Here is a 14,605-nt window from a genome sequence, read left to right as displayed (position 1 = left end):
CCATAACCTCTTGCCGCTCACCTCGCCGCTAGCCGCGCTTGGTCTGGCCGAGCCCTTAGTTAGATATTTCAGTACTCCTCTCGTAAAATAAGAACTTTTTACTTATTACCATTTGTCAAGGCTCAGAAAGTGCTTAAGAAGTTTAGGATTTCTGCGAACTGCAGGATGGTGCTAATAGCTCCTTTCTGGTCACAGAAGGAATAATTTATAGATCTGTGGCACCTGTTTTCAGTGTCTAGGAGGATTTCCGTATAACATGCAAACACAACTTCTCTCAAAGATGATTCATCCGAACCCATCCATGCTACATCTGACCCAATGGAGATATTATAGCCTACACCGTACCATCAGAAACAAAGGATCATTGGCATCTTTAGACTGTCTATTATAAGTTCTATAAAATTGTCTACTGTACTAATATTCTATATCAAAGAAAATAGAATGATTATTTTGATTGGTGCATAACGCAGAATCTCAATGATCCAGCTTGGATATTCCTACGTATTTACGGCTATTTTTTTTTCTTTTTTTTTTTTACGATAAGGAACTTTCAATTTCAGCAATTAAAGGTTTTAGATTTATGCTTAATTCTGTGTTCAAGCATCATAGATTTTATATCTGCAGTCCATTAGCGTCATTGTTATTTAAACCTGAAGGATCATTATAATATACCTCAAAAATTACGTAAAGGTAAGAATTTTTTTTATCCCATTCAATTTCGTGTGATATTGTTCATATCTATTCTAAATTAGAAAAAAAATCAGGAATGCCATTTTGCTGTTGGGACCTATCAGGATTGGTCATATCTTAATAGGAAGTAGCTAATATATAGTTATCGCTGATGATTTTGGAATGTTATTGGAAGTGCCTGGTGTGGTATGTTGCCGAATAATGAAAACAGAGTCCCCCTCTGATCCTCAAAGATATCATTGATAGTTTTTTTTTTTTTTTTTTTTTTTTTTTTTTTAAGCATAAGCTGTCTGTGATGAATCCATTTCTTGCAACCCTGATGCCCACGCAGATGCTAGTCTTTCATAATGGTTTTCAGTTCATCAGAGAAGTTTGCATGCAAGGGATACAATTTCTCGTTACTCGTCCAACTTCCTTCTTCCCTTTGCATAGGGACGATCTGTTTCACGAGAATCATTCTGGAATTTTGAATAATTACATAACAAATATAACAGAAATATGTGCATAAACATTGTTAGATAAATTTATAACTATTATTAATGTTTACTTTAATTATTATTGTCTTTACAGCTACTAGGCATAGGGAATAAATGCAACAATATTGTAGAGAAATTTTTATGACATGGAATTTTCCCAATTGTAATTTGGAGCCATTGATGGGAAACATGTGGAGCGCAAGATGCCAGCCAATTCCGGATACTTTTATTACAATTACAAGATTCATTTTAGCATATACTGTAGCTCTCACGGGAGTAGTTAGTGATTACTTTAACTCTGAAGGGCAAGTTGTATGGCAAACCAAACAATGAATTAATGTAAATTCAATTATATTCTGGCTGTATAATCTGAGGTCATAATTTGCTTACATATGCTATGTATTTTTGAAGCGATATTACATCAACTTATTCAGTTTTTTAAGTCAGAAACTTATTTTGTAAGACCATATTACATTTCCTTGTGCAATATAGTCAATTAAATTACATAGTTACGTTGCTTCACGTTTATAGAAGTACTACAACAAATTAGAACAGGCTTTAGCACGTGTTTTCATTATTTGAATGAAACCTTTGCACACGTAAATACAAGTATCTTATAATAACAGTCACTCACCATGTTCTCTCATTACTCATAAATGAATACATAAACGTAAATATATAATTCAAATATAGAATATAGATCATTGGTTTGATTTTGGAGTGTCTTTCACCCAGAAGATCTGCTTACCATAGCTAAAGATTCTCTTTTACTCTTACCAAATAGCCATTGAACAATTATAGTGTAGTAATTAACCTTTTGAGCGAAGAAGAATTGTTTGGTAATCTCGGTGTATGAGGACTGAAGATAATGGGGAACGAATAGGTCAGATTATTCAGTGTATGTGTAGGCAAACGAAACATGGGCCGTAACCAGAGGGATCCAATAGCTGATACTGCTGTAAGATCTATGTAGTAAATCAACACTGAATTTTTTTTTTCGGGAGGGGGGGGCGCACCTTCGTGTATACTTATGTTTATATTCTGTGAGAACGGTTCATAAAATAAAATATCCTTTTATGTTCTAATATATTTCACATTTAGGATCTCAGAAAAATAGACTACCTTAATAAATTTTAATTGCTACTAATGAAATATATTTATGAGTATTGTGGATATGACTTCTTAAAAAAAAGTAAGTAAAAAATCAGGTTATCTAATATATGAAAATCACATTTAGAATATTTGTGTTTGTCATTAGTAAACGTGCATAAGTAATTTACATTTAAGAGACTAGACTACATTAATTTGACATGTGTAGCCTATAGTTTGTTTATAACATCATTTAGCAGTCATATCTTTAAGTGAATAACTGTGTGACTAACACCATTTGGCTACTGAAAGAAACCACATTCAGTGGTGTACCTTTTGTACACCTGTTGGTGTTCCATCGTTATCTTGAAGAAGAGAAAGTCATATGTGAAACAAACCTTCAAATGTTATACATTGATAAGATAGGGACACTAATTATCCCAAAATAAAGTGAGAACTAAACCTACATTATACTTAAGACACAATGAACGACTGTAACCTTTCTCACATTAATAGGCGTCGATTGAAAGTGCATACTGGTTTTCACCTGAAGCTTCCTCACGTTCATTCCAATTCCAGAACTATGCTGAATATATATATGTTCTACTAGTCTACTTTTCTGTTTGATTCCAATACATAAATGTGGACATTTTTATTTTCTTCTTAAGGGCCATTGAGCTTCTTATAGGCAACGCAGTTCTTATTATTAGCTACAGTTTCTAAACACCTGTTTATAACCAAGGCTATATGTACATACATCCACCGAGCCCTCAATATTTTTATTATGCTCAAATCTAGAATTTTACAATGCTACTTAACTGTTTTATCAATACTCTTGGAAACTTTAATTTGCTTTTTACTTATTTCTTGGTAGACTACCGATATTTCCAAAACTTTATCAGCAATTTATCTTGTCTTAACTAATATTTTACCACAAAGATACCCACATTTTATACCGAAAATCATTTTACCCCGGTAAAATCTCCAAAACTACGATGTTTAGACAATGTAACATGCCAATTATTATCTTCATCTTCTTTCTTGTCACGGGTAAAAACAATATATCTTTAATATTAGTTTTATATAGTGTAGGCCTACTGTATGGATTCGAGACAAGCACTTAACTTCCCTACTACAGTTCCATATCTTTCACCAACAGCCTTTTCAAATTATAATGTTAATGTGGTTATATATTTTTCACCTGTTAACATTCTCAAATTATGATGTACTCTATTGAAAATCTCCACTAATTACCTCCGCAGCTCAATAACAGAGATTTTTGTAACTTTCATTTTTATCAGTATCACATTGAAATCTTCAACGAGTCTTAATTCACGTTTTCAGTTTTATTAGAATTTAAGCTCAACTCATGGCCTGGAGGTTTTGCCTCTGGGGAGTTCATGGTTGTAAAAAATAAACCAAGATTTCGTCAGAAAATAGAAAATGGCAGAAGAAAACATATTTAGAATGCTAGTTTTATAAGAGATGACGATTACGGTAATCAAGTCAATGAAAAAATGAGCTTAATTCAACATCCATCCTCTTACAATAGCCTATACCGTCGGGCATCTATGATTTATTACTGAGTAGATTCTTTATACATGTCACTTAATATTGGGAAAAGGTTATGGAAACTAGGTTTAAGGGTATAATTTTGTACACAATACGTACCATGGATACGTACGATGTAACGTTCCCATAATTCAAAGAGAGCAAAGACCCAAATTCGAAGGTATAAATGTAAGTCTTTTAAGCAAATTTAGAATATCATTACAAATACGTTTTATTATCTTGGGTTTGATAATTTAAGTGCTACTATTGTTTCTTCATGGCGATAGTCTAGATTTGCATGTACGTAATAACAACAGATAAGATTCAATATATAGCAAATGGTAGTCTACTGCTTCCATTGTTACTCATAATTCTTGAATTGTTACAACTTATAGTAGCTATAATAAAAAGATAAAAAACTATCATAGTATCTAAAAATACATCGAAACCATATGCAGAAATTCTCAGTCACAAACAAAATGTTTATCAGTCGCTATACAAAAAGATATGCCTCCGGAGGTTAGGGTGATGCATTATCAGTTTACACTCATTCCCCTAAACATCAAAAGAAGTAAATACCATTTGGTAAATGTTTACTCAGTGATAAAGTCTTGTTTGTGTCAACTGGGAAACTTGTGACCAAGTAAGGTAGGTGTACATTCGACCCTTTGTAGTAATTTCATATAAACATAGATCTGTATCAAAGGTTAACTAAAGCTTTTGTAAAATTAAAGAACAACATAAGACAGCATTTCTAATAGGAAACACAGCTTTTCCCACAGTATATAGTTTGCTTTCAACGAAATTGACCATTATTTTCACTGCAAATAAACCGTTCTACCCTTATGTACCCCGCCGTCTGACACAGGTGGAAACCTTGGACTTTGGGTATGCGAAAACCAGACAAAACGTAATTATTTAACACTTTCGAGATTTGTAATAGGCCACCCAACCTTACAAACCCACCTAACCTAACCCAGTTGTTCCCAAGTGACTGTCGTCGCCGGAGGCAAGCCCCGCGGATCCCCTTTCCCAAGTTACAAACCTCGCCAGGCCACAGACCTAGCCAGGGGGAAGCCCCATGGACCCTCCTTCCCAGGTCTCAAACGAAAAGTAAATCACAAATAAATCCTTACATTATGATAAATTAAATTAAGTAAATAAAAATTAAAGGAAGTAAATCACAAATAATTCCTAATCGTATGATTGACATATATATCTCATCATTGTCTTGGCAATCTTTACAGAAGTGTTGCAGTAAAAAAATATGTGGGTCTTCCCTAAAAGCTAAGTCAGAATTGCACTTGAGACACTTTAACCATTGAGGGATAACGCTATGAGCTTTTACAAAAATTATTCACTACACCAGGAGTACAGTACCATTATAATCACCGTGAAATTTAGCTATAGCATCCAAATAGCCAAAAGAGCAGCCATTATTTTTTTTTTTATGGGCTTCATTCCACACCCCCAATATGTAATATAGCCATAAAAGAACTGAAAATATGTGCTAAGAAAACGGGGTGTGTTACAGAACTGCCAAGGTCACACTTAAGCATACATACATGCCCAAATATGGTAAACCTTGTCATATGGTAGGGGAAGGACATAGCTGCACAGAAAGTATAAACTCGTAACCACGCAACCAGTAGGAAGGCTCGTGCGCGGGAAGTATAAACTTAATCACGCAACCAGTAGGAGGGCTCGTGCGCAGGAAGTATAAACTCGTAACCACGCAACCAGTAGGAGGGCTCGTGCGCAGGAAGTATAAACTCTTAACCACGCAACCAGTAGTAGGGCTCGTGCGCAGGAAGTATAAACTTGTAACCACGCAACCAGTAGGAGGGCTCGTGCGCAGGAGGTATAAACTCGCAACCAGTAGGAGGGCTCGTGCGCAGGAGGTATAAACTCGTTACCACGCAACCAGTAGGAGGGCTCGTGCGCAGGAAGTATAAACTCGTAACCACGCAACCAGTAGGAGGGCTCGTGCGCAGGAAGTATAAACTCGTAACCACGCAACCAGTAGGAGGGCTCGTGCGCAGGAAGTATAAACTCGTAACCACGCAACCAGTAGGAGGGCTCGTGCGCAGGAAGTATAAACTCGTAACCACGCAACCAGTAGGAGGGCTCGTGCGCAGGAAGTATAAACTCGTAACCACGCAACCAGTAGGAAGGATCGTGCGCATGAAGTATAAACTCGCAACCAGTGGAGTGCTCGTGCGCAGGAAGTAATAACTCGTAACAACGCAACCAGTGGGAGTGCTCGTGCGCAGGAAGTAAAAACTCGTAACAACGCAACCAGTGGGAAGGATCGTGCGCAGGAAGTATAAACTCGTAACCACGCAACCAGTGGGAGGGCTCGTGCGCAGGAAGTAAAAACTCGTAACAACGCAACCAGTAGGAAGGATCGTGCGCAGGAAGTATAAACTCGTATCCACGCAACCAGTAGGAGGGCTCGTGCGCAGGAAGTATAAGCTCGTAACCACTCAACCAGTAGGAGGGCAGTAGGAGGGCTCGTGTGCAGGAAGTATAAACTCGTAACCACGCTACCAGTGGGATGGCTCGTGCGCAGGAAGTATAAACTCGTAATCACGCAACCAGTAGGAGGGCTCGTGTGCAGGAAGTATAAACTCGTAACCACACCACCAGTTGGAGGGCTCGTGCGCATTAAGTATAAACTTGTTACCACGCAACCAGTGGAAGGGCTCGTTCGCAGGAAGTATAAACTCGTAACTATGCAACAAGTAGGAGGGCTCGTGCGCAGGAAGTATAAACTCGTAACCACGCAACCAGTAGGAGGGCTCATGCGCAGGGAGTATAAACTCGTAAAACGAGTAGGAGGGCTCATGCCCAGGAGGTAAAAACTCGTAACAACGCAACCAGTAGGAGGGCTCGTGCGCAGGAGGTAAAAACTCGTAACAACGCAACCAGTAGGAGGACTCGTGCGCAGGAAGTATAAACTCGTAACCACGCAACCAGTAGGAGGGCTCGTGCGCAGGGAGTATAAACTCGCAACCAGTAGGAGGGCTCGTGCACAGGAGGTAAAAACTCGTAACAACGCAACCAGTAGGAGGGCTCGTGCTCAGGAAGTAAAAACTCGTAACAACACAACCAGTAGGAAGGATCGTGCGCAGGAAGTATAAACTCGTAACCACGCAACCAGTAGGAGGGCTCGTGCCCAGGAGGTAAAAACTCGTAACAACGCAACCAGTAGGAGGACTCGTGCGCAGGAAGTATATGTAAACTCGTAACCACGCAACCAGTAGGAGGGCTCGTGCTCAGGAAGTAAAAACTCGTAACAACGCAACCAGTAGGAAGGATCGTGCGCAGGAAGTATAAACTCGCAACCAGTGGGAGTGGTCGTGCGCAGGAAGTAATAACTCGTAACAACGCAACCAGTGGGAGTGCTCGTGCGCAGGAAGTAAAAACTCGTAACAATGCAACCAGTGGGAAGGATCGTGCGCAGGAAGTATAAACTCGTAACCACGCAACCAGTAGGAGGGCTCGTGCGCAGGAAGTATAACTCGTAACCACTCAACTAGTAGGAGGGTTCGTGTGCAGGAAGTATAAACTCGTAACCACGCAACCAGTAGGATGGCTCGTGCGCAGGAAGTATAAACTCGTAACCACGCAACCAGTGGGAGGGCTCGTGCGCAGGAAGTATAAACTCGTAACCACGCAACCAGTAGGAGGGCTCGTGCGCAGGGAGTATAAACTCGTAAAACGAGTAGGAGGGCTCATGCGCAGGAGGTAAAAACTCGTAACAACGCAACCAGTAGGAGGGCTCGTGCGCAGGAGGTAAAAACTCGTAACAACGCAACCAGTAGGAGGACTCGTGCGCAGGAAGTATAAACTCGTAACCACGCAACCAGTAGGAGGGCTCGTGCGCAGGGAGTATAAACTCGCAACCAGTAGGAGGGCTCGTGCACAGGAGGTAAAAACTCGTAACAACGCAACCAGTAGGAGGGCTCGTGCTCAGGAAGTATAAACTCGTAACCACGCAACCAGTAGGAGGGCTCGTGCGCAGGAAGTATAAACTCGTAACCACGCAACCAGTAGGAGGGCTCGTGCTCAGGAAGTAAAAACTCGTAACAACACAACCAGTAGGAAGGATCGTGCGCAGGAAGTATAAACTCGTAACCACGCAACCAGTAGGAGGGCTTGTGCCCAGGAGGTAAAAACTCGTAACAACGCAACCAGTAGGAGGACTCGTGCGCAGGAAGTATATGTAAACTCGTAACCACGCAACCAGTAGGAGGGCTCGTGCTCAGGAAGTAAAAACTCGTAACAACGCAACCAGTAGGAAGGATCGTGCGCAGGAAGTATAAACTCACAACCAGTGGGAGTGGTCGTGCGCAGGAAGTAATAACTCGTAACAACGCAACCAGTGGGAGTGCTCGTGCGCAGGAAGTAAAAACTCGTAACAATGCAACCAGTGGGAAGGATCGTGCGCAGGAAGTATAAACTCGTAACCACGCAACCAGTAGGAGGGCTCGTGTGCAGGAAGTATAACTCGTAACCACTCAACTAGTAGGAGGGCTCGTGTGCAGGAAGTATAAACTCGTAACCACGCAACCAGTAGGATGGCTCGTGCGCAGGAAGTATAAACTCGTAACCACGCAACCAGTGGGAGGGCTCGTGCGCAGGAAGTATAAACTCGTAACCACGCAACCAGTAGGAGGGCTCGTGCGCAGGAAGTATAAACTCGTAACCACGCAACCAGTAGGAGGGCTCGTGTGCAGGAAGTATAAACTCGTAACCACGCCACCAGTTAGAGGGCTCGTGCGCAGGAAGTATAAACTCGTAACCACGCAACCAGTGGAAGGGCTTGTTCGCAGGAAGTATAAACTCGTAACCATGCAACCAGTAGGAGGGCTCGTGCGCAGGAAGTATAAACTCGTAACCACGCAACCAGTAGGAGGGCTGTGCGCAGGGAGTATAAACTCGTAACCACGCAACCAGTAGGAGGGCTCGTGCGCAGGAAGTATAAACTCTTAACCACGCCAACCAGTTGGAGGGCTCGTGCGCAGGAAGTATAAGCTCGTAACAACGCAACCAGTAGGAGGGCTCGTGCGCAGGAAGTATAAACTCGTAACCACGCAACCAGTAGGAGGGCTTGTGCGCAGGAAGTATAAACTCTTAACCACGCCAACCAGTTGGAGGGCTCGTGCGCAGGAAGTATAAGCTCGTAACCACGCAACCAGTAGGAGGGCTCGTGCGCAGGAAGTATAAACTCGTAACCACGCTACCAGTAGGAGGGCTCGTGCGCAGGAAGTATAAACTCGTAACCACGCAACCAGTAGGAGGGCTCGTGCGCAGGAAGTATAAGCTCGTAACCACGCAACCAGTAGGAGGGCTCGTGCGCAGGAAATATAAACTCGTAACCACGCAACCAGTAGGAGGGCTTGTGCGCAGGAAGTATAAACTCTTAACCACGCCAACCAGTTGGAGGGCTCGTGCGCAGGAAGTATAAGCTCGTAACCACGCAACCAGCAGGAGGGCTCGTGCGCAGGAAGTATAAGCTCGTAACCACGCAACCAGTAGGAGGGCTCGTGCGCAGGAAGTATAAATTCGTAACCACGCAACCAGTAGGAGGGCTCGTGCGCAGGAAGTATAAACTCTTAACCACGCCAACCAGTTGGAGGGCTCGTGCGCAGGAAGTATAAGCTCGTAACCACGCAACCAGTAGGAGGGTCGTGCGCAGGAAGTATAAACTCGTAACCACGCCACCAGTTGGAGGGCTCGTGCGCAGGAAGTATAAACTCGTAACCACGCAACCAGTGGAAGGGCTCGTTCGCAGGAAGTATAAACTCGTAACCATGCAACCAGTAGGAGGGCTCGTGCGCAGGAAGTATAAAATCGTAACCACGCAACCAGTGGGAGGGCTCGTGCGCAGGAAGTACTGTATAAACTCGTAACCACGCAACCAGTGGGAGGGCTCGTGAGCAGGAAGTATAAACTCGTAACCACGCAACCAGTGGGAGGGCTCGTGCGCAGGAAGTATAAACTCGTAACCACGCAACCAGTGGGAGGGCTCGTGCGCAGGAAGTATAAACTCGTAACCACGCAACCAGTGGGAGGGCTCGTGCGCAGGAAGTATAAACTCGTAACCACGCAACCAGTGGGAGGGCTCGTGCGCAGGAAGTATAAACTCGTAACCACGCAACCAGTGGGAGGGCTCGTGCGCAGGAAGTATAAACTCGTAACCACGCAACCAGTGGGAGGGCTCGTGCGCAGGAAGTATAAACTCGTAACCACGCAACCAGTGGGAGGGCTCGTGCGCAGGAAGTATAAACTCGTAACCACGCAACCAGTAGGAGGGCTCGTGCGCAGGAAGTATAACTCGTAACCACTCAACCAGTAGGAGGGCAGTAGGAGGGGTCGTGTGCAGGAAGTATAAACTCGTAACCACGCAACCAGTGGGATGGCTCGTGCGCAGGAAGTATAAACTCGTAACCACGCAACCAGTGGGAGGGGTCGTGCGCAGGAAGTATAAACTCGTAACCACGCAACCAGTAGGAGGGCTCGTGCGCAGGAAGTATAAACTCGTAATCACGCAACCAGTAGGAGGGCTCATGCGCAGGAAGTATAAACTCGTAACCATGCAACCAGTGTGAGGGCTCGTGCGCAGGAAATATAAACTCGTAACCACGCAACCAGTAGGAGGGCTCGTGCGCAGGAAGTATAAACTCGTAACCACGCAACCAGTAGGAGGGCTCGTGCGCAGGAAGTATAACCACGCAACCAGTGGGAGGGCTCGTGCGCAGGAAGTATAAACTTGTAACCACGCAACCAGTAGGAGAGCTCGTGCGCAGGAAGTATAAACTCGTAACCACGCAACCAGTAGGAGGGGTCGTGCGCAGGAATTATAAACTCGTAACCACGCAACCAGTAGGAGGGCTCGTGCGCAGGAAGTATTAACTCGTAACTTAACTCGTAACCACGCAACCAGTAGGAGGGCTTGTGTGCAGGAATTATAAACTCATAACCATGCAACCAGTAGGAGGGCTCGTGCGCAGGAAGTATATACTCGTAACTGCACAAGAAGGCTTGCACAAACGCCCAAACGGGAGCAGAAACACTCGACTCCGAAAATGTAAATAAAAGAGTGAAATAAGTATTTCTGGACAAACAGGATCCCCATTTGTTCCGTAACCGAAATACAAACCACGCTATTTACATTGGGTTTACCTTTTAGCGCAGCTGAAATGGCGAGCCATTAGAATTTAACGAGGGTGTATTACCCCTGCGCTAGTTAGCGGGGGGGTAGGGGAGTGGTAGCTAGCTACCCTTCCCCCTCTCACACACAGGTGAGTGCTCACTTTCACTTTTGGCTCGGACTGGGACAGACGTCTCTGTCTTGGTCCTCGCTTGGCAGCCATTGTTTGTTTTGTCTTTACTTAATCGCTTACTTTTCTTTTACTCAATATATATGTAAACATGTTTTCATGTTTGTATATACGTATATTCGAGTATAGAAATCAGTAAGTTTCCTTTTCAGAGTTGTGTGTGTAGTGTACGATATCTCTGTGGAGTCCTCGACAGTTTGACTTCGGTCTTTCTCTCTCTCTCTCTCTCTCTCTTGAGGTCGTTCACCCTTTTACTACGTGTTACTACGCCCCTGTAGCTTCCTTCCCTTGTGGGGCGGTTGCTACGCCGTACGTTTTGTCTCAATTAGTTTATGAATCTAATTGTAGTTGTTAATTTTTCAGCTTGTAGAACGATTCCTTTCGGGGTTTTTTCGTTCTTTCTTTAGTGTTCATTCATTTTTAAATTACATAGTTTCATAATTATAATTGTTATAATTCTGTTTTGGTTACAGCTCTTCTTCCGTGAGTGTAAGTGGTTGTGAGGGCACGTGCCTGTTGTGTAATTCTTGTTTCCTTTCCCTCGGGATTCCTCTTCGGAGCCTTCCCGGGGGAATGAATGTGTACTAAAGTTTTTTGTTTCTATTTTTTTACAGTTACCGATCTAGTTCGTTTCTGTAATATGACTACGGTGTGAGCTGTCTTTTGGAGGCCTGGGGATTCGGCTGTTGCTGCCTCCACTTTGGATTTTCGTCAGGGGCGTGTCTCCTTCTACTGGAAGTACTCCCGTGACGATTGACAGCTCTCCAGTTCATTTTAGAACTCAGGAGGCTTGCCTCCTTGGGTGGATGACTTTCCTTCCGAGGGAAGTTTTTCCTGTCCAGGCTTGAGTTTTTCCCATTTTGGGGGGTTCTTCTCTTGCCTTGTTTTCGTTAGACTATGCTCTTGGTGCTGAGCGGTCACACCTGCAGTTTCGCTCAAGGGGCTGGGCAACTGCAGGAGCCCCTCTTCGGAGGATTGCTCCTTTTTAGGTCACTGGCTGACCAGTCTCTTCTACGAAGTGTTTCTCTTTCGTTCGCGAGAGAGCACACTCATAGAGACTCCTCTTCGGAGGATTCTTCTGCTGCGGTTACTGTTGGCCTCCTTCGCCGTAAGGCTCACCGTTCGCCTCGTCGTAAGGGCCTCTCATCTCCCTATAAGGGTGCTAAGAGGCGCCTTTTTGAATCTACGTTCGCAGCCTACAACTCCTTCATCCGCCCTGTTGCAGATGGACAGCAGTCTGACGGGCAACGGTCTTCCCGACAGACAAAGGTCTTCCCGACGGGCAACGGTCTTCCGACGGACATCAGTCTCCCGGCGGACAGGCAACGGTCTTCCGGCCTGATCCTGCTCAGTGTTAGCGCACAGGCGCTCTCCTGCTCATCAGCGCTTCCTGATCGCTAGCGCTCTCCTGTTCCCCAATGCTCTCCTGTTCGTCAGCGCTCTCCTGCTCGTCGGCGCGCTCCTGCTCGTCGGCGCTCTCCTGATGTTCGCCCTCCTCGCCAGCGCTCTCCTGCTCATCAGCTCTCTTCTAAGCGTCAGCGCTCATTTGAGAATCATCGCCCTGCGGTCTCTGACCATCCTACAGTTCCGGCTGAGCTCCCTGCTCGCCATCAGTCTTCTGACCCTGTGGCTACGTGACATCGTTCAGCGCGTGTGTCAAAAGCACATGTTCGCCAACGCGCCTGCGATCTTCCTGTTCCTGCTCGTGAACGCGCCGCGCCACCTGTCCCTTCACAGGAGCTCACGCGTCGACCTCCTGCTCGCCAGCGATCTCCTGCTTGCCAGCGATCACCTACGCGCCAGCGTTCACCTGCTCGCCAGCGCGCACAGGCGATTTTAGTATCGCCTATTCGCCAGCGTTCTCCCACGCGTCAACGATCGCCTACGCGCCAGCGTTCACCTGCTTGCCAGCGTTCACCTGCTCGTCAGCGCGCTCAGGCGATTTTGGTATCGCCTATTCACCAACGTTCTACGCGTCAGCGATCACCTGTTTCTCGGCGATCTCCGGACCACCCGAGTGTGTTACAGCCTGCGCGCCAACGTTCTCCAACGCTTCATCAGCCGGAGGTTCTGAAGGGACATGGTTCGCCGGCTACTAGCTTGCCATCGCGCGATCGCTCACCGGCGCATGCTGCTTGCTATCGCTCGCCAATGCGTCACCATGCCACAACGCGCCATAACTTACCTGCGCGTCAGCGCTCACCAGCTCACCACCGATCTCCTGTTGATCCACATCACCAGCGGTCTTCCTCACCCACGCGGCAGCGCGTTTCCTTGCCAACGCTTGCGTTTGCCACCTCGGACAAACGCTCATTCACCTGCCCACCCTCGCGCCCACTCGCCCGTGCGACCGCTCGCCTGCGCGACCGCTCGCCTGTGCGCCTGCGCGACCGCTCGCCTGCGCGATTATTCGCCTGCGCGCCCGCGCGATCGCTCGCCTGCGCGCCCGCGCGATCGCTCGCCTGCGCGCCCGTGCGATCGCTCGCCTGCGCGCCCGTGCGATCGCTCGCCTGCGCCCCCGTGCAATCGCTCGCCTGCGCGCCCGCGCGACCATTCGGCGACCATCGTTCGCGGCAATTTCCGCAGCCGGGGGTAGCAGCAGGAACGCGTGTTCCTAGACAACTCTCGGGTTCGCCTCCACCCAAACACAGGTTGGTAGTGCAGGACAAGGATACTACTGAGGGGAGGTTAGTACATCATTCTTCCCCACCTTCTTTTCAGGCAGGTACTGTGGTGTCCACTCCAAAGGATCGCCCGATCCCTTTCCCTTCAGCGAGGATTTCGGACTCTGTGTCCTTGGAGCAACAGGCTTGGTTTGGTCCTCTGGCGCTGGCGTTAGTGAGGGTTATGAAGCCAGCACTCGTCGACCAGGGTAACAAACCAACGGCTGTGTCTCCTACGCTGAAGAGAAAGAGAGGAGTGGACTTCGTGGTGACTTCCCCCAGGGCGAAGTTGGTTCCCAAGAGGTCGGTCGCAAAGGCCCCTTCTCCTGCTCGAGGGCTTTCTCCTTCTCCCGTGGACGAGGCCTTTCCGTCCTCAGGTGAGTCCAGTGGGGCGTTAGTCTTCCCCTCGGCACCAAGGGGGGAGACTTCGCTTCATGGAGGAGAATCATCTCGTGAGGAAGGGGCCCCTCGAATCTCTTTGTTGGGATCCTGTATCCCTCCCAGGAGGGAATCCTAGGACTCCAAGACCGTCCCGAAATCCTCCTCAAGAATTCGCCAGGAACCCACGACTACCCGGGGGAATGTCCACGTTTCACCCCAGGAAGAGATCCCTGGGGCAGGAGACTTAGCTGCCAGCCCGCAGGGAGGAGAACAGCAGGAATCCGAACATATCTTCTGACAGGTCCTGAGCCTGATAAGGTAACTTAACTGGCTTATGGATCCAGTCATCGCCCCCCGTGAAGGCGAAGACACAATCTTGGATAAGTGTTTGACGTTCGGAAGGCCC

General features: G+C 46.2%; 1 protein-coding gene across 5 annotated transcripts in view; it reads left to right on the top strand.

Annotated features, from left to right (window-relative positions):
• Positions 1-14,605, top strand: part of LOC137655690 (carboxylic ester hydrolase-like) — a 156,579-nt gene that overhangs the window by 327 nt on the left and 141,647 nt on the right. Inside the window, exon 1 of one of the 5 annotated variants that reach the window (XM_068389654.1) lies at positions 3,929-3,995. The exons of 1 other annotated variant lie outside the window; for it this stretch is intronic. The gene's annotated coding sequence lies outside the window, so the exon portion shown is untranslated. Of the gene's footprint in view, positions 1-3,928; positions 3,996-4,083; positions 4,107-4,203; positions 4,455-14,605 lie in introns of those variants that run through there. 3 more of the 5 variants (XM_068389655.1, XM_068389657.1, XM_068389653.1) reach the window with 3 other exon arrangements.

This window comes from Palaemon carinicauda, chromosome 16, assembly GCF_036898095.1.
Source record: "Palaemon carinicauda isolate YSFRI2023 chromosome 16, ASM3689809v2, whole genome shotgun sequence".
In the NCBI taxonomy this organism is placed as follows: domain Eukaryota; kingdom Metazoa; phylum Arthropoda; class Malacostraca; order Decapoda; family Palaemonidae; genus Palaemon; species Palaemon carinicauda.
This window is presented reverse-complemented; position numbering and strand designations above follow the sequence as displayed.